The sequence below is a fragment of the Sus scrofa genome, chromosome Y (genome assembly GCF_000003025.6).
Source record: "Sus scrofa isolate TJ Tabasco breed Duroc chromosome Y, Sscrofa11.1, whole genome shotgun sequence".
Classification (NCBI taxonomy): Eukaryota; Metazoa; Chordata; class Mammalia; order Artiodactyla; family Suidae; genus Sus; species Sus scrofa.
Window position 1 is genome coordinate 24,742,473 of NC_010462.3, and position 21,276 is coordinate 24,763,748.

General features: G+C 39.5%; 1 pseudogene; it reads right to left on the minus strand.

Annotated features, from left to right (window-relative positions):
* Positions 3,666-4,446, minus strand: LOC110257879 (annotated as a pseudogene).

Here is a 21,276-nt window from a genome sequence, read left to right on the forward strand (position 1 = left end):
TGTACTCCCTCCATCTTGACACACCTTCACAAATTCAGAGATACCCCCTGAATTTTTACAGAGGCCATTGCCCTTTTACAGCCGTGATTGGCATTTTTATATGCCAATTGATACATTGACATCTCAGCTGCTTGAGAGTGTACCACCTGGCACCATCCCATTCAGTTAGGTGGTCCACAAATTGTGGATAAGGTTCTGTAGGGCCTTGAAGATATTGTACAATCGATGCTTGGGTGTTTCCCAATCAGGAAGTGTCATCCAGGCCCATTGGACTCCTACACACAGCAGTTCCTATGCCCAAGGATTGATTTTCCAGGTCAAGAATGGGCCCTGTCCCTACCAACATTTCAAAAGAATTGTGAACATTATTTCTTTGACTTAAACCAGCTTGTTCCTGACAGAAGTCCAACAGAATAGACCTCCAAATGAAATAATCTCCACCATCTAGGGTGGCTTTGGCTCTCATATGCCAATCCCATGGGGGAAGATGGAGTGTCTGCATGCTTTCTACCATGCTCATAGTAAAGGCAGCTGCAACTCCATTCTGAATCATACCATCATGAAGAGGCTTAAGAGCTTCAAAGTCAAAAGGGATGTGTGTATGCATATTTTGCCCTGTGACTTAAGGGTCAGGGAAAATAGTTACAAGGCATGCAGATTTTAGGGCTGATGGAAGGTAAGTCAGTTCTGCTTCCACAGCTAATGGTTTATTTAAATTCTCATCAAGAAAGGCATTATCCTGAGGTTGAGGGGAATAGAAGATATGATATTTTCTTTATGTTTCCACAAGGGATCCAAAATGTCCTTGTTAGTCCCCATGTAGAAAAAACAGAAACAGAAAGAGAGGCCCCAGATGGATGGGTGTGCTTTAAATTTTCTCCCACATGATCCCAACATTCTGGGTCCATACTTCCTTCACCTGGAGACCAAGGGTTATGTTTAGAACAGTGTCAAACAATGACTCTACCATCAAATCCCTGGACTCTTTCAACATATCTTTAAGCAAGTGAATATATTATGTAATTTATTGTGATTGACACATCTCCATTGTTATCCTGGTTTACAGTTTCTACTTGCCAGCTCACAGTTGAGACTCCATGGAGTGCCAGACTAGCCACTTTGCCTTCTGTACTTTCACTTCCTCCCACTCCTGGCAGAATTTTTTTTTCCTTTTCCAACTCATAGCTGACCTTCTCTTCCAGCCCCAGGTTGGACACCACTCTTCTCTTGTCCTGTGCTGCAGGTCAATGGGTGTCCTGAAAGAGGTATAACACAGAATATAAAACATCACACTTTTTACATTTTAAAAGCGCATACCTTATGGACTACTACTCAGCCATAAAACAGAAGAAAAATAATGCCATTTGCAGCACCATGAATGGAACTAGAGACACACATACTAAGAGAAGTAACTCAGGAGGAGAAAGAAAAACACCGTGTGATATCACTATATCTGGAATACAACACAGGACATAGATGAACCTGTCTACAGAAGAGAAACAAACTCATGACTTGAAGAGCACAGTTGTGGTTGCCAATGGAGGGGAAGAGGGAGTAGAATAGATGAAGAAGTCAGGGTTGGTGAATGCAAACTCTTAGATTTTAGTGGATAAGCAATGAGATCCTGCCATATAGCACAGGAAGCCATATCTAATCACATGTGATGGAACACAGTGGAGGATAATGTGAGAAAATGAATGCATGTGAATAACTGGTAACTATGCTGTACCACAGAAATTGACAGAATACTGTAAATCAACTAGAGGTAAAGTAAAATTGTACAAAGGATAGCCAGTATTCCTGTGTGTATTTTGCTCAGCTCGATGCCAATCACAACAACCACCAGCAACTTTTGGAAAGATTTGGTGATAGCTTGGACAGACCTCAGTGGGCTGCTCCCCTGGAGTAGCATGATGCCAGCCCAGACCCTCAGCAGCTGTTGCTTCTGCTCTTCTTCCCTGATTGCTGCACTCCCAGAGGACTCTTGCCTGCCATCGTGTTTGTCCAGAAGGTTCTGATGCTCCTTCCTGGTGAAGCTGGGTTCTTTATGTGCCACCGCAGCCCTGGGTCATGGGTGTCTGGGAGGGGGACTGGAGACATCTTGGAGTATTTTGATAAATACTTGGGATATTTACATGGGTGGTTTTTCCCTCAGCACTTAAATGTATATAGAAACATATGTAGCTTTAATTTTTCATTAGTATATGTTAATTTTGGTATAATTTAATGCTTTGGCAAAGAGAGTTCTGTAGCATAGTACAAAAGAAAACTATGGTAAGCTATGGTTTTGTTACAACATTTGCAGTTTTTTCTCAGTTTGACTGTGATAGTGAAAAGTGATGTTTTTGAAAAGTACTTTGGGGTATGAGAACAAATATCAATCAACATTTTTGTGTATACGCTGGTGAAGTGGAGGGAAAATACTGTTCTAATAAGTCAAATGTGGCATTAATTATGCTATATCTACTCACCAGGTAGTGTTTCCATGGAGACAATCACAAATGGTAAAGGATTTGATGCATTTAGTAGCATTTGTCTTTTAAAAACCAGTATGTAAAAGGCGTAGACTTGTTCTTATTATATAAACCTATCTACATGTATTTTGATATAAAAGGCAAGTCCTAGAATTCATAGACACAGATTCAGAAAATAGAAAATGAGTTTCAGGTACAAAGTCTTCATGCAAATGTGTTACCTACTAGTCATGGGAGATTTACTGAGAATGGCCACAAAACAAAAATGATGGTATGGTGCTGGACATGAAGCAGATGCAGAAAACGCGTGCTTCTTAACAGATTTACTGCTAAGGCTTATTTCTGTTTCAGTGTGCCTATCATGGAAGTAATGGTTGTTTTCAATGCCAACTGCTTTTATTCTCCTTGCTGCAAAAGGGCAAAATGAGAGAAGTTTTAAAGTTTTATACACAATGTAAAATAGTAAAAATCATTTATTTTAAAGTCAAATGAAAGGAGACCACATTTTATATGCATGTTATTGACTTATGTATAAAGATTAAAAAAAACCCACATACACTACAGAAAGCAACAACAGGTTTCTTCATAGGTACCTTTATTGTGCATGTATTTGTTCTTTTTGGGTTGCAAGTGCAGCATAGGGAAATTCCCAGGCTTGGTGCACACATGTAGCTGCAACTGTTGTGGCAATGATGTGGGATATGCAGGATCTGAGCTGTATCTGTGGCCTACAATCCTCAGTTTGCCTCAAAAGCCTAATCCCTAACCACTGGGCAGGCAAGGGATGGGACCCATATCCTTGCACACATGTTAGGCTCTTAACCTGCTGAGAGAGAGCAGGAACTCTGATATAGGTATCCTTAATATTGTGCTACTTTACTCTCTGTGGTAAAGGATCATATTTAAGTTGCTTTGGGAAGAAAAAACAAGTAATGGAGAATTTTATTAAGTAAAAAAACCTCACATGATTATTAATTAAGCCTAGTGATCTGGATTAGTTTGTGTTTGTTGTTTGCTTGTTTTGGGTGATTTTAAAGTTTGGAATTGTTTTTTCTTTTTTCTCCTGGGGAAATGCAACAAACAAGGACATGCAATAAACTCTCAGATAGCCTTCAATATTAATCATTGACTAGGTATTTCATTGAGTTGGATTTTTTCCAGCTTCATTCATTTTATTCCTCTAATATAAAATTATGTGTTGGACACAGTTGAAGCCTAGGCCCTCTGCACAGAGGTTCTCATGTGGGTACTCACAAGGTGCTTAGTGAATTCCTGAGAAGCAGACTTGGAGAACACCATCTCTCCAGAGACTAAGAGTGAGATAGGTGTACTCTTGGAAATGGCATCAAAAGTGGCCTCAGGAGAGTTGCCCAGCTTGGCAGTGCAGCCCATGGTAGAAGTGTAGCAGTCATCAATTCCACATCAGCAGTAGCTTCTTAGGACAGGGGCTGAGACAATGCCAGTGGCCCTGGGGCAGGGAAGAGGCACACCAGCATGGAGCCACAGTGGAAAGGCACTTTGCAAAGGATGATATGTGGCTTGCCAATCTTGTCCCCCGGGAGCCTTCACACTGCACCTGGATGATGGAGAGCTTGGCCAGAATGATGGCCCCATGGGTGGCAGTGGATACCAGCTTAGAGCATTTGGCACCAAAACCAACGTGTCCTTGGTAATCCCTAGTGGTGACAAATGTCTTGAACATGGTCCTCCAACCAGCAAATTCTGCTTCTGCACAGGCATCATCTTCATAGACTGGTCCTTGAAGGATGCCCCCAGGAAAAGTCGATGATCTCAGATTCTTTGATGGGCAGAGCAAAGAGAGAGATCTCTTTCTTCCAGGGACTTGATCTTCATGTCTTTGACTCGGTGGGCCACCTTGGTGATTGGGAGCTTTGTCTTCCTTGTCCTCAGCTCTGCCCCCACAAGCTCCCCATCCTTGTCCTCATCTGCCTGGGCCATGACCCTGGCCTCCCTGCAGCTCTGGAAGCCTTTGTGGAAGAGCCTTGGTCTCCAGCTGTAGGTGCCCAGAGCCTCCAGCCTTCCTGGAGCCTCTGGCCCCTCCCACAACACCAGCATCATCTGCCTTTTAGTGTTTTCATGAAGAAGGAAGTTCTAGATTTTTGAGGTTCAACTGGTTTTATAGAAATTGATCTGTATTGGAAAACTGAGTGTGGTTTGTAGGTATTTCCTTCTAGGGTTTAGCTTTTCTTGTCATCCTTTTAACAGAGACTTCCAAGGAACACAATTTAAAAAATATTTAGACTCAGTTTGTACTCACTTGTTAATATTTTCTTTTATGGACAATGCATTTGGTATCAAATCTGGCAGTTTGCCTAATCCTAAATTTGAAAAAATCTTACTTTCATTTTTTCTCCAAAGATTTGTATAGGTTTTACATTTTGTGTGGAATCTTGCTCCAATTTACGTAATTGTTCACTGTGGTGATACCTAAATTTTTGTTGTTGTAGTTTGTGTGTGATATTCATCTATTTCAATACTTTGATGTTTGTTGTTTTTTGCCTATGATAGTCACCTGCTCAAAAGATTACCATATCTCCATTAAATTGTGTTTGCACTTTTGTGTAGAAACACATAAATGTAAGAGCATGGTTATGTTTTTGAGTTCTTTATTCTGTCTGACAAAACAGGGAAGGTTTTATTTCTTGATTCTGTCCAATTTATATCTGTCTCTGCCAGTTAAATGCAGTCTTCTAGCCACCATTGCTTTGCTGGGATTTTTATATTAGTTGGATTAAATCTGAAACTCAAGAAGCCATTTGACTAGAATCCATTATTTTCAAAATATCTTGAATCTTCCAATCCATTGATATTCTTCCAATCCAGAGTGCAGCTCCATATTTTCTTCATTTTTTTTAATACCCAGCCCCAGAATTTGGTATATTTACACTTCTTTTTCAACAATTCTTAACAGTACTGCATTTTTAATATCCATGTCCCTTTGTTAGGAGTACATGTTTGTGTATATTGATCTAGTATCCTGTGTCTGTTCTGAACTCTCTGATTCTGTGAGTTTCTTAGTATGCTCTGGGATATTTATAGGTGTGCAATCATATCTGAAAATAGGGAAAGTTTTATTTCTTTTTTCTTTCTTTCTTTCTTTCTTTCTTTCTTTCTTTCTTTCTTTCTTTCTTTCTTTCTTTCTTTCTTTCTTTCTTTCTTTCTTTCTTTCTTTCTTTCTTTCTTTCCTTCTTTCTCTCTCTCTCTCTCTATCTTTTTCTTTCCTCTCTCTCTATCTCTCTTCTTTCTCTCTCTCTTTCTTTCTTTCTTTCTTTCTCTATCTCTCTCTCTCTCCCTCCCTCCCTGCCTGCCTGCCTGCCTGCCTTCATTCCTTCCTTCCTTCCTTCCTTCTTTGCTTTCTTTCTTTCTATCTTTCTTTCTTTCTTTCTTTCTTTCTTTCTTTCTTTCTTTCTTTCTTTCTTTCTTTCTTTCTTTCTTTCTTTCTTTCTTTCTTTCTTGCTTTCTTGCTTTCTTGCTTTCTTTCCTTCTTTCTCTCTCTCTCTCTCTCCCTCTTTCTTTCTTTCTTTCTTTCTTTCTTTCTTGCTTTCTTGCTTTCTTGCTTTCTTTCTTCCTGACCTACCTGCTTTTTACATCTTCTCATAGTATCTTACCTAGATCTTCCTGTCCATTACTAAGTGGTAATGGCAGACACTTTACTCCATTTCTGGTTTTAGAGGGAAATTGTTCAGTCTTTCATTATAAAATATATCATTATAGAGTTTTCATAGGTGTTTTAAGTGGAGGAAGTTCACTTCCATTCACAGTTCAAACTTCACATGTTCAAATCAAGACTGAGTGTAGAATTTTGTCAATTTTTTCTTCACTGGCTGTTGTAGCAAGTGTTTTTTCCTCTTCCATCAATTTAACATGGCAGAGTGTTTGAATCCATCCACAATGATTTTAGAGTTATCAACCAGTCTTGCATGATTGAAACAAATGGCAGTGATCATGATCTCTGTGCATGTCTCTCTTGTGTATATATATCTCCAAGTAAATACTTCCCCTGGGATTCTTTGCATCTCTGGCCATGATGGGATTTGGACTTTTTTTTATATTGCTTTTTTCTAATTTTGGAGTAAGGCTAATACTGCCTTCATTAAATGAATGAACATGTGCCCCCCACCCTTTAATGTTTTCGAGGTGATCATAGAGAACTGATGTTAGTTCTTACACTCTTTGGTGAAATTTTGCAATTTCTATCTCATTATGTAGAATCGGTGTTAATTCTATAAATGATTGGCAAAATACTCCAGTATTGACCATCTAGGTCTGCAGACTTCTCTTAAACATTTTGTCATAAGATGTAAGTAACTTTTTTGGCAACCCTGTGGTATGCAGAATTTCAAAAGCTAGGGACAAAACCCTCACCATAGCAGTGGCCTGAGCCACTGCAATGACAATGCCAGATCCTTACCCTTCTGAGCCACCAGGGAACTCCTGAGAATTGAGTATCATTTATAGTGGAGAAGTTATCTCAACTGTGTCAGTGTATGCTTTCTGAAGAATTTGTTCATATCACCTAGGTCTTAATCTTATATGTTCATAGTATTCACATTTATATTTTTGTTACTACTATTATTACTGCAGGGATGTAGTGAAAGCCCACTTCCTTCTTGATTCTATAAAATGTCTTTCCCTTCTTTTTGTTGGGTAGTTTAGATTTTATCACTTTTATTGATCTCTTGAAAGAATCAGTTCCTTGATTCATCAAAATTTCTTCTTTTTTTTGGACTTTTTCCCAATTCTTTGGCTGTTCCTGTGGCATATGGATGTTCCCAGGCTAGGGTTCAAATCAGAGCTGTATCTGCTGGCCTATGCCAGAGCTACAGCAACTCAGGATCCACGCCATGTCTGCAACCTCCACCACAGCAAAATGCAATGCCGGATCCTTAACCCACTGAGCAAGGCCAGGGACTCAACCCACAAACTCATCTTTCCTAGCCAGATTCATTAACTACTGAGCCACAATGGGACTCCTCATTAAAATGTCTTGTTTCTCTTTCCTTGCACTTAATATTTTAAACTTTTAAATTGATTTCCTTTTATCCTTTAGGCCCTTTTTTCTTTATGTATTTCCTTGGAGGATGTTTAGATTAGTAACAGACCCATTTTATCTTTTCTAAAGTTTGCATTTTGTGTCATGAATTTTCCTCTCAGCAATGCTTTGCTGCATTTATATCTCAACTGATAGGCTGTAGTTTCTTTTTTCTTTGATTGAGGGTAGGATTTTGCTTTTCTTGACAGTTCTTTGACCCTGGGCTTGGGAAAAGATTCTTGCTTGAACTGTGGACTAGCTTCCAAGTGTGTGGTGCTTTTCCTATTCTGCTTATCTTACTTTTGTACAGTATGGCTGGACAGCCCATTGCATGGTTTTGAATCTTTCAGTTTGTTGAGGTGTAGTTTTTGGCATAGGTGTAGGATTCATGGGCCCTTGGACATAGTGTGTATTCTGAGTTAGGTAGAATGTACTGACTATAAAGTTAGACTGCCTTGGTTAGTGATGTTTATTTTTCCTTTTTTTAATAGCTGCACTCATGACATATGGAAGTTCCCAGGCTAGGCATCAAGTTGTAGCTGCAGTTGCCAGCCTATGCCACTGCCATAGCAATGTTGGGTCTGAGCTGTGTCTGTGACCTGTGGCAATACTGGTAGCTTTAACCCGCTGAAGGAAGCCAGGGATCAAATCCTCCTGGAGACTCTGTAAGGGTCTTACCCTGCTGAGCCACAATGGGAACTCCTGGTATTGTTGAGTTCTGTATCTTTGTTAGTTTTCTGCCAAGTTCTATGAACTGAGAATAATATTGAAGTGTCCTGTTGTAATTTTATTTATTTATTTATTTTTATTTTTATTTTCCCACTGTACAGCAAGAGGGTCAGGTTATCCTTACATGTATACATTACAATTACAGTTTTTCCCCCACCCTTTCTTCTGTTGCAACATGAGTATCTAGACATAGTTCTCAATGCTATTCAGCAGGATCTCCTTGTAAATCTATTCTAAGTTGTGTTTGATAATCCCAAGCTCCTGATCCCTCCCACTCCAGATTTGTCTATTTCTTCCACTCGTTTAGGTTTACTGAACATGTTCAGGTACAAAGACATCCCAGATTGTGGTGTTGTTTTCTTTAGGGTTTTGTTCATTTATCATTATACAGTATCTTTCCATGATATTATCTTTTCTCTGATCTGATTTATCTAATATTAATAGGTTTAAGTATTCTTGGTTTTCTTTCATTAATTTTTCATTCTATCTTGGTTCCATTTTTCCCTTTCAGTCTGTCTCGATTGTTTGATTGAAATGAATTTCTTATGAACAGGCTGTAAGTGGATCATGTTTTCCGATTTCTGCTGATCTCTTTATGTTGTTGTATGTAAACTGTTTAGATTTAATGACAACTATGTCATGGCTTTCTAAAAATTATTGTTATGATTGTGGGCTACTTGAAGAGAATTTCAAAATCTGCTTTGATATACCTACATTAAAAAAACAAGGTTGTCCCTGGGCATGTGGAAGTTCCCAGGCCAGGTATTGAATCTGAGCTCCAGGTGCAATCCTATGCCACAGGGAGAATGCTGGTTCCTTGAACACTCTTTGCCAGGCAAGCCATAGAACATGCCCCTCTGCAAGGACCCAAGAAGCTGCAGTTGGATATTTAACAGACTGCATCACAGCCAGAATACCTACTTCTAAAGTTTTTCAATGTATGTCTGTATATCATTTGTGGTGGTTGTTCTAGGTATTATATTGTACATTTACAATTTATTATGGTCTACTGCTGCTCTGTTTTTTTACAAATTTGACTAAAACATAGAAACCTTACCTCCTTTTCAATCCCTTAGCACGCCCCTGAATGTAATTGTCTACTCTCTCTGCATACATTTAGCCTATTTGGTATGACATACTTTCTTTGTCTTTTCATGGGGGGCACACACATGGCAAATGGAAGTTCTAGAACTAGGGGTCAGATGGAATCCATGGCCACAGGCCTATGCCACAGCAATGCCAGATCCTTAACCCACTGAATGAGGACAGGGATGGAACCCACATCCTCATGGACACTAGCAGGGTTCTAAAGTCACTGAGGCACAGGGAAATTCCAAGTAGTATGCATTTTTAATTGTGTTACATTTAGTTCCATATTTACCTTTGATTCTTACATATTGGAGTTTTGCTGATATTAAGGAAACTTATGCTTCATAAGTTTTTCATGAGCATCAAGCCTGTTCATGATTGCTTATTTTTAAGCACTTTTATGGTAACATTGGCATTTGTCCATCACCTTTTTTCCTTCACATTGAGGGCTTCATTATTGTGTCCTGAACTGCAGGTCAAAAACTGATCCTAAAAGACAGACTGCATGGCATAAAAAACACACAAGGTAAGTTTACCTTTTAAAAGGGGGGGACAAGGAGGCACTCTCTTCTGCTAACAAAGGTCCCTAGGCTTTATCCCACAAGACTTTTATTAGGGAAGGTGACTTGTTGAGGTAAGTGAGCAAAAGCAGGCATTGGGAGTATCAAAGCTATCACTTAGTGAGATTTTGGGAGACTAATAGCAATGAAAATCACAGGTGTATGCATCTAGGATATAGCATAGCTGCTTAAAGAACAATGTAGTTAACATATAAGCCCCTTATCTTATTTTGACAGGAGACCCTGCACTTTGGAACTCTGTGTTGGCAGACAGGCTTATCTGGCCTTTGCCATCACCAGCATTCTGTGGCTTCCTGTGCTTTTGCACATACCAATAAGTTTGCTTTCTTCAGAGGTCATCAGTACAGTGGTCTCCAACATCTTCCCTTTATTATTTACATGTTGCCTAAGAACCACCATAGTAAATTTTGGTTGCAGAGTGTTCATTTGGCTTCTAAGGATCAATCTGATTCTCCAGACTGCACAAAAGGAAAAACTGTAAATATAGTGACAGAACAGCAATAAAGGAAATCTTTGGATTTTCAAGCCAGGTGTGAGGATCAAAATCCTGGAATTATGATAAAATACTTTGAATAACCTGACCCTTAGAAGTGTCCAATCACATGGAGCTAAATTCTTGAATGTCTTTGTGTAAGGTAAAACTATCTAGCATAGTATAATATTGACCATAGCATTATGTTGGTAGCATTCAGACACCCAAAACTTAAGCCTTAATTTTTCCAAATTGCAGATGCTGTTAATAGAGTGATCTCAAGTAGTTATATTACAATGACAAGGAAGTTCCATTTGTGTGTGCATATACTCCCCAGTTCTGAACCCATTCAAAAATTGCATCTTTTAAACTATCCAATTCATCTCAGAAGACCAGGTATAAGGAATGTTACCCACAACACAATTGTGACAAGATTAGAACAAGATCATTTAAAAATGTATGGGTTTGAACTGTCTGAGACAGGGCTGTAGCAGCCATAGCTACTGAAGTTATGATTCTAATAATGGTAAATACAGCTCCAAGAATCAAACCAATCATTTTTTTCCTCTATAGAGGGCCATTTGAAATATATTATGTAAATTATGTAAAATGGGGTTTTGTTCCCAAGGTTCCACAAGATTTACAGATAGCCAGAGAGCAGTAGGTTGAGAAGTAATCATAATAGATGGATGCCTGTTGTATTTGTTAATGCATGATGGAAATAACAATTCCTGCATTGACTATGCTATATCTGATGACATGAATTCAAAGAGAGCTGTATCTCCTGTCCTACCATAAGCACATAAGGAGCAAAGACACAAGTCTGAACACAGCTAGAATGAAGTAGGGAGGTGTCCAAAGGCATCTAGATGATTACATTTGGTTACCATAAGTATAATTTGCATCTCATAAGGAAACTCTTTGTAAGGCTTCACCTAATTTCCATTGAGTATTCTGCAGTGGCCTTTCCAAATTTTAGCTATGGGCCAGCCAATCCCAAAGCATGCTAATGTATTTGAAAGCTAGAATTTCTCTGAAGGTCCCTCTCCATTTTCTCAGCCTATGAAAATTATAACTAGCAGATCCAAATTCCCCGTTAGGTCCCCAAATTATTTCCCTATTGTTTTGAATAGAAAAAACACAGGGTATATTGGTCATGCAATCATGCCATTCTGTATCTCCCTGTAACCAGGAAAGGGCTGGTCTACAAACCTTTTTGGGGGATTTAGTATATTCATTGTCAGGACACATGATTCTACAGTCTTTTCTTAGCCTCTTTGCTTGCATTGTCTATGCTGAAATATTTCAAAATATGACAAGACACCATCGAAATCCAGGAGGAGAACATAGGCAAAATATTCTCTGACCTTAACCATAACAAATATTTACACAGGTCTGTCTCCCAAAGCAACAGATAAAAAAGCAAAAATAAACCAATGGGACCTAATCAAACTGAGAAGCTTTGGCACAGCAAAGGAAATCAAAACAAAACCTAAAAGACAACTTACAGAATAGGAGAAAATAGTTTCAGGTGATGCAACTGACAAGGGCTTAATCACTAATATATACAAACATCTTTTACAATTCAACCGCAAAAAATGAACCACCCAATGGAAAAATGGGCAAAAGACCTGAACAGACATTTCTCCAAGGCAGATATACAGATGGCAACAAGCACTTGAAACAATGATCAACATCCCTGAATACTAGAGAAATGCAAATCCAAACTGCCATGAGATACCACCTCACACCAGTCAGAATGGCCATCATTTATAAAGTCCACAAGTAACCAGTGCTGGAGGGGTGTGGAGAAAGTGTACTCTCCTGCACTCTTCGTGGGAATGTACGCTGATACCACCATTATGGAGGGACCTTATAAAACTATACACAGAACTACCATATGACACAGCAATCCCACTACCACATGACAAAGCAATCCCACTACCATGTGACACAGCAATCTCACTACTACATGACACAACAATCCCACTCTTGGGCATATATGTGGACAAAACTTTCTGTAAAAAAAACACATGCACTGACATGTTCATTGCAGCACTATTCACATTAGCCGAGGCATGGAAACAACCCAAATATCCATGACAGATGATTGGATGAGGAAGAGGTGGTATAAAAGTGCAATGGAATACTATGCAGCCACAAAAAAGTACAAAATAATGCTATTTGCTGCACCATGGATGGAACTAGGGACTCTCATCCTGAGTGAAGTAGGTCAGAAAGAGAAAGACAAATACCACATTATGTCACATATATGGAACCTAAAGTAGAGCACAAAGGAACATTTCCACAGAAATGAAACTCACATTTTGGAGGACAGACTCATGGTGGCCAAGGAAGAGGGGGAGGGAGGGAAGGATGGGAGCTTGGGTTTAGTAGATGTGGTCTCTTGCCCTTGGAATGGACAGGCAATGAGCTCCTGTGTGTAGCACTGGGAAATATGTGTAGGGACTTATGATGGGGCATGATAATAGGAGAAAGTAGAGCATATACATATATGAGTAACAGGGTCACCATGCTGTCCAGTAAAAAAAGAAAATGTATTTGGGGGAAAAAACACTCTCCATGAAATAACCTCAACTTAATAAATGTCATATATGGTATACCCTCAGCTATCAAAATGCCCAATGTTGAAAAACTGATAGCAACTCTTTTAAGAGAAAACAGTGTCCATTCTCACCATTTTAATTCAGCTTGGCACTGGAAGTTATAGCCAGATCACTAAGACAAGAAAATAAAAATTAAAGAAATCCAGGCATCCCCACTGTGGCACAGTGGAAACCAATCCAACTAGTATCCATGTGGATCCAGGTTCCATCCCAGGCCTCACTCAGTGGGTCTGGGATCTGGGGTTGTGGTGAGCTCTGATGTAGTTTTCAGCTGTGGCTCAGATCTGGTGTTGCTGTGGCCGTGGTGAATGCTGGCAGCTGTAGCTGGGATTTGACCCCCAGCCTGGGCTCTTTCACATGCCACAGGTGAAGGCATAAAAAGCAAGACAAAAGGAAGAAAGAAAAAATCAAGAAAGAAATCCAAACAAAACTTGTCAGGTTTGCAGATGACATAATGCTGAACATACACTATCCTAATGATGTCTCCCAAACCTATGAATAAATCAGTGAATTCACTCAAGTTTTGCAACATCGATAGTAATCAAGAGAAATCAGTTGAACCACCATAAATTCATTGAAAATACATGCTCATACAGAGAAATAAGAAAATATTCCTTAAAAGGATGGGAATGCTACAAAATTGTATTGTGATGATTGCTGAAAAAATATAATGGAAAAAAATTCATTGCCTAGATAAAAAATGAAGGCTTTGGACATTTGAGGTCTTTCCGTGTTTCCATACCATAACATTATTTTAATTATTTTTCTTTGATGGTGCTTTTGTTAGGAATTACATTGAATCCATACATGGATTTGGGAAGTATGGCCATTATAACAGTCATTCTTGTAAGCTGTGAGCATGGTGTCACTTTTCATTTATTTATGTCTTCAGTTGCTTTGACAGTACCTTATATTTTGTAAGGCATGAATCTTCATTTCCTTGGTTGAATTTATTGTTAAGTGATTGTGAGGAATGCTATTGCAAATAGGATTGAAAAAACTTTTTCAGGTATTTATTTTTTGGGTATACGACACAACAGATTTTTCTGTGTCTGTTTTGTATCCTGCCATGTTTGCCAAAATCATTTATTTATTGTTTGTTGCTGTATTGGTGCTGTTGTTGTGGTGGTATTATTTTCCACACATAAATTATAATGTCTACATACAGAGACAGGTCACTTCTTTTTTCCTGACTAGGATGGCTTTATTTCTGTTTCTTGCCTAATCATTCTGGAAGGACTTTTCAAACTGTGGTGGTGAGAGGAGACACTCTTATTCCTTGTCTTAGAGGAAAAGCTTTCACTTTTCATCACTAGGTATGTTCGGGGTCATGTTATGACTAAGGCCTTGGTCTTAACACAGTTTATCCACAATTTTGGGGACCCTCCTCACACCTAGATCATATTTTTTTATCATAAAAGAATGGTAGAATTTTTAAATACTTTCCTGCAGATTGTGATCTTTATCCATTGTCTCTTTAATGCGTGCTCATTGATTTTTTTTTTTTTGCATCATGTGTACGTTACTTACCATGCTATGTAGGCATCACATGAACATTTATATGTAATAATTTTTCATATATTACACTCCATTTAAAGCTATTATAAAATTTTGGCTCTATCTCTGTGCTATACAATATACCCTTGTAGCTCATACATGTCATATGTCATAGGCTCTGCAACTTAATCTACCATATCTGCTTTGCCCCTCCTCACTTTCCTCTCCCTATTGGTTTGTAACTTCTAATTGTGCCTTTGTATCAGTGTGCCTGTTTCTATCTGGTTATATTGTCCTCTTGTTCTGTTTTTGATTTCACCTCTAAATGGTAACATGCAGCCTCTGTCTTCCTCTGTGATGTATTTCCCTGAGCATAATAGCCTTCATATGGATACTCTTGTTGCAAATGACAGAATTTCATTCCTTTTCATGACTAATATTCCTTTGTGTGTGTATATACATATATATATATATATACCAGATCTTCTTTATCCATCCATTTGCAGATGGACACTGAGGATAGGCCATATCTTGGCGATGGTAAAAAATGCTGCTGTGAATATTGGGTTACATATATTTATTCTTATAAGCTGGTTTGGGTGGAGGTGTGTTATATACCCAGAGTGATAGATGCCCAGGAGAGGGATTGCTGGATCAAAGGGTAATTCTACTTTCAGTTTGCTGAGGAATCCCCATATGGTTTTCCACAGAGATTGAACCAATTTACATTCCCACCAACCACCGTTCCCTTTCCTCCACACCTTCTCCAGAATTTATGGTTTGTAGACTTCATTCTGGCTGGTGTCAGGTGGTGCCTCCTAGTGGTTTTGATTTGCATTTCTCTACTAATGAGTGATGTTGAACATCGTTGCATGTGTTTTTGGACCTTCTGTATGTCTTGTTTTGGAGAATTGTTTCTTTAGATCACCTGCCCAATTTTTGCTGGGGTTGTTTTTCTTTTTTTTCTTTTTCCTTTTTTCTATTGAGCAGTAGAAGCTGTTTATAAATTTTGGAGATTAATGCCTTTTCAGTCTCTTCACTGGCAGATAGTATCTCATATTCTGTGGTTTGCCTTTTCTTATTGCTCAGGGCTTCCTTTGCCATGCAGAAACTTTTAAGCTTAATTAAGTCTCATTTTTTTTAATTTTTGGTTTTATTGTCATTACTCTAGGAGGTGGATCTGAGAAGACATTACTGTGGTTTATAACAAAGCATGTTAGGCCTATAGTTTCCTCTAAGTGTTCTATAGTGGATCTGGTCTTATAGTTAGTTCCTTCATCCATTTTGAGGGTTTTCATTTGTTTGTTTGTTTACAGTGTTAGGAAGTGTTCTAAATTCATGCCTTTATATGTGACTGTGCTGTTTCTTCAGCACCACTTAGTGAACGGTCTGTCTTTCCTCCACTGTATATTCTTGCCTCCTTTGTCATGGATTAGCTGATTGTAGGTGTGTGGGTTTAATTCTGGGTTTTATATGCTGTCTCACTGATCTAAATTTCTGTATTTGTGCCAGCCCCATAAGGCTTTGATGACCATAGCTGCATGGTATACTCTGAAGTCAGGGAGCCTCATTCCTCAAGCTCTATTTTTCTTTCTCAGGATGGCTTTGTCTACTCAGCGTCTTTTGAACTTCCAAACAAACGTTCAGATATTGTGTTCCATCTCTGTGAAAGTGCCCTTGGTACTTTGATGGGGATTGCATTGAATCTGTAGATTTCCTTGGGTAGTATAGCCATTTTGATAATATTTATTCTTCCAATCCAAGAGCATGGTATATCTTTCCATCTGGTTTTGTCATTGTTGATTTCTTTTATCAGTGCCTTAAGTCTTCATAGTTCAGGATTTTTGTCTCTTTAGGTATGATTCTTCCTAAGTACTGTTTGTTTGTTTGTTGTTTTTGCTTTGCGCCTTTCCTAGGGCCTCTCCAGTGGCATGTGGAGGTTCCCAGTCTGGGGGCTCTAACTGGAGCTGTAGCCACCACCTACACCAGAGCCACAGTAATGCCTGATCCAAGATGTGTCTGTGAACTATGCCAAGGCTCAAAGTAACAACAAAATCCCTAGGCCACTGAGCAAAGCCAGTGATCAAACTTACAACCTCATCGTTCCTAGTCAGATTCATTAACCACTGAGCCACAACCGGAACTCCTCTTCCAAAGTATTTTATTCTTTTTGATGCAATGGTAAATGGGAATGTTTCCCTCATTTCTTTTTCTGATTTTTCATTGTTAGCATACAGAAATGCAGTTGATTTCTGTGTATTGATTTTGTATCCTGCAATGGTGCCAAAGTCCTTGATGAGCTTGAACAGTTTTCTGATAGCATCTTTAGGATGGTCTAGGTATAGCATCATGTCATCTGCATACCGGGGTAGTTTTACTTCTTCCTTTCCAGTTTGGATTCCCTTTGTTTCTTTTTTTCTCTGATTGCCCATGCCTTGGACTTCCAAGAGTGTTGAATCATAGTGGTGAGAGTGGACATCCTCATCTTATTCATGATCTCTGTTGAAATTCATTTGGCTTTTCACCATTAAGAATGGAGTTAGGGGAGTTCCCGTCGTGGCGCAGTGTTTAACGAATCCGACTAGGAACCATAGGGTTGCGGGTTTGATCCCAGCCCTTGCTCAGTGGGTTAATGATCCGGTGTTGCCGTGAGCTGTGGTGTAGGTTGCAGATACAGCTCAGAACCCACGTTTCTGTGGCCCTGGCATAGGCCAGCGGCTACAGCTCCGATTCAACCCCTAGCCTGGGAACCTCCATATGCCTCGGGAGCGGCCCAAAGAAATAGCAAAAGGACAAAAAAAAAAAAAAAAAGAAAAAAGAAAAAAGAATGGTGTTAGATCTGGGTTTGCCATCTATGGCCTTATAATGTTGAGGCAGGTTCCCTTTAAGTCCACTCTGTGAAGTGTTCCTCTCAGTAATAGGTGTTGGATTTTATCAAAGGCTTTTTCTGCTTCTATTGAGAGGATTGCATGGTTTTTCTTTTTCAGTTTGCTAATGCGGTGTATCACACTGCTTGTTTGGTTTGTATGGAAGACTCCTTGCATTCTTGGGATAAGACCCTCTTGGTCATGATGTACAATCCTTGTAATGTACTGTTGGACGCAGTTTGCTAGTATTTTGTGAGGATTTTTTCTTTGACGTTCATCAGTGAAATTAGCCAGTGATGTTCTTATTTTTACGATATCTTCATCTGGTTTTGGTATCAGGGTGATGGTGGCCTCATAGAATGACTTTGGGCATATCCCCTCCTCTGCAATATTTTAGGAAGAATTTCAGAACATCGGTGTTAGCTCTTCTCTCACTGTTTGATAGAATTTGCCCGTGAAGCCATGTGTTCCTGGACTTTTGTTTGTTGGAAGTTTTTAAGTCATGGTTTGGAATTCAGTACTTGTGACCAGTCTGTTCATCTTCTCTCTTTTGTCTTCATTTAGTCTTGGAAGGTTGTACTTTTCTAAGAAATTGTCCACTTCTTCTAGGTTTTCCATTTTATTGGCACATATTACAGGTAGTAATCTCCTCTGATCCTTTGTACTTCTATGACGTCCATTTTATCTTCTCCTTTTTCATTTCTAATATTACTGATTTGAGTCCTTTCTCTCTTTTTTTTCATGATAAGTCTGGCTAAGGGATTTTCAAGTTTGTGGAATGTTTCAAAGAACCAGTTCTTAGTTTCATTGATCTTTTCTATGGTTTCCTTCGTTTCTATTGCCTCAATTTCTCTTCTGCTCTTTATGCTTTCTTTCCTTCTCCTACCTTTAGGTCTTGTCTGTTCTTCTTGCTCTAGTTGCTTCAGATGTAAAGTTAGCTGCTTTATTTGAGATTTTCCTTGTTTCCTGAGGTAGGCTTGTATTGTTATACACTTACCCCTTAGCACGGCTTTTGCTGCATCTCATAGGTTTGGAGTGTCATATCTTTGTTATCATTTGCTTCTGGGAACTTTGCAATTTCCTCTTTGATGTCTTAAGTGACCCATTAGTTGTTTAGTAGCATGCTGTGTTGTCTCCACATGTTTGAGTTTTTGCATGCTTGTCTTGTTGATTTCCAGTGGTATCACACTATGGTCAGAAAAGATGCTGGTTGTGCTTTCAATTTTCTTAAAATTACCAAGGCTTGAATTGTGGCACAGAGTGTGCCAATCCTGGAAAATGTTCCCTATGTGAACTTGAGAAGAATATGTATTCTGTTGCTTTTGGATGGAATGTCCTATCACTATCTATTACGTCCTGGTGGTCTAAAGCTTCATTTAGGGCCTGTGTTTCCTTGTGGGTTTCTTACCTGGGTGACCTGTCCATTGCTGTAAGTGGAGTGTTGAAGTCCCCTGCTATTATTGGGTCCTTTTCAATTTCTCCTGTAGAGGTTGTTAGCAGCTGCCTTCTATATTGAGGTGATCCTATATTGGCTGCATATATATTTACAATGGTTATATTTTCTTCTTGGCTTGATCTGTGATAGTTACCCATCTTTGTCTTTTACAATATATTTTATTTTAAGGTCTACTTCATCTGATATGGGTATTGCTACTCCAGCTTTTTTCTTCTGATTCCTGTTTGCATAGAATACTTCCTTCTAGCTTCTCACTTTCAATTTGTATGTGTTCCCAGATGTGAAGTGGGTCTCCTGCAGAGAGCATGTGTATGGATCTTGCTTTTGTATCCATTCAGCCAGGCTATGTCTTTTGGTTGGGACATTCATTCCACTTACATTTAAGGAGGTCATGGATATGTGTGGTCTCACTGCCATTTTATTAGCTCTTTTGGATTTGGTTTTGTCGCTCTTTCTCTCATCCCTTTTTCTTTGGTTCTCTCCTCATGTGGCCGGATGACTGTCTTTAGTGTTGTATCTGAGTTGTGCTTTTATTTGTGAGTGTATCAATGGTAGGTTTTTGGTTTCCCATTGCTCTGAAGCTTTGATATAGGTTTCTATATACTTTCATGATTGTTTAAGGTGTTGGTCTCTTAACTGCAAGTGCATTTTCATTGTCCTGCATTTGCGCCCTCCTCTTCTCCTGATTTCTGCTTTTGGCAGAAAATTTGTGTGTGAATGATTTCCCATCTCTACTGTGTATATGCCTTTACTGGTGAGCCTTGCCATTTTTGGTATTTTGTTTCTAGATGTGACCTTTTCTTTTCTGCCTAGAGAAGTTCCTTTAGTATTTGTCATAAAGCTGTCTCAGTGTTGTTGAAGCCTCTTAGATTTGCTTGTCTAAACCATTTTACTTCTGCTTCAAATCTGAATGAGAATATTGCTGGGCAAAATAATCAGTGTTGACGGTTTTCCTCCTTTCATCACTTTGAGTGTATCATGCCACTCCCTTCTGGCCTGCAGGGTTTTATGCTGCAAATTCTCCTGATTACCATATTGGGGTTCCTTTGTGTGTTATTTGTTTCTTTTCCCTCTGCTTTCAATACTACCTCTGTCTTCAATTTGGGTCAGTTTGCCTAATGGGTGTCTTGGGGTATTCCCCCTTTGGTTTAGTTTATATGGTACTCATGGTGCTTCCAGGATTTGAGTGAGTGGTGCAATTCCCATGTTAGGGAAGTTATGGGCTATTATCTCTTCAAACACATTTCCTGTCCTTTTCTCTCTCTCGTCTCCTTCAGGCACCCATATACTATGGGTGTTGGTGTGTTTAATGATGTCCCTGAGACCATTCTTTATTTATTTCCACTGGTCTGAACCATTCTTCATCATTCTTCTGTCGTGATGGTGTCGTTGGTTGCTGCTAATGAATTTAATCTTTCAGTTATTGCATTTTGCCTCTCTGCTTGCTTAAGTGTCAAGTGGTGTATTGCTTTGCTCCAAGTGTGTTGTAAATGACCAGTTTTTGCCTCCAGTTTATTTCCAATGTCTCCCATCATCTTCAGCATCACCAGTCTAAAGGCCTTTTTCCTGGAGGCTGAGAATCTCCAGATCAATTTGCTTTTTCTTCTGGGAGGGGTTTCTTGCTCCCGTATCAGATTTCTAGTTCACTGCAATTTTATAGGTTTTTGGTGTGATGTCCTATTTGCTGGCAATAGAGTTGTAGCCTCTCTTGTTTCTGATGTCTTCTCCCCTTGTGGTTGAAGTTGGCATTGGGGCTTGATCTAGGCTTCCTGATGGAAGGCACAGGTGTCTGCCGACTGGTAGATGGGGCTGATTGCTATCCTTCAGGAGGGTGGGGGTGTGTCTCTGCATGAGATTGGAGGTGGCTGTTTGCTGGGGGGGGCTTTTAAGGCAGCCTGTTTACTGATGGGTGGGGCTGCAATCCAAGCTGGATTTTCTTTCACCTGGGGCCAGATTTTACTTTCACCTGGGGCCATCTCAGTGACGATGGGTGGGGACAGATTTTCCCAAACCAGTCACCTCTAGAGGAACACATACTGATGATGACTATTCCTGAGATATTTGCCTCCAATGTCATTCCCCACAATGAGCCACAACCACTTCTAGTTTTCCCAGGAGGTCCTCCAGGAACTGCTGTCAGGTCCAACTCACATTCCTATGGAGCAACTGCTTTGCCCTGGGACACAGTGTGCCCATGAGAGACTGTGTGTGCCACTCAAGAATGTGGTCTATATTTCCCCTAGACTTATAGAGGTCCAGTGCACTTGCCCCACTTATCTTCAATGTCAGATGCTCCAGGGGCTCTTTCTCCCATTGTCACATGCCTAGGCATGGGTACCTGATGCTGTACTCACATCTCTAACACTTGTGGGTGAGTCTCTATAATATAGTTACTTTCCAGTCTGTGGGTTAACCTCCAGTGTGTATGGGG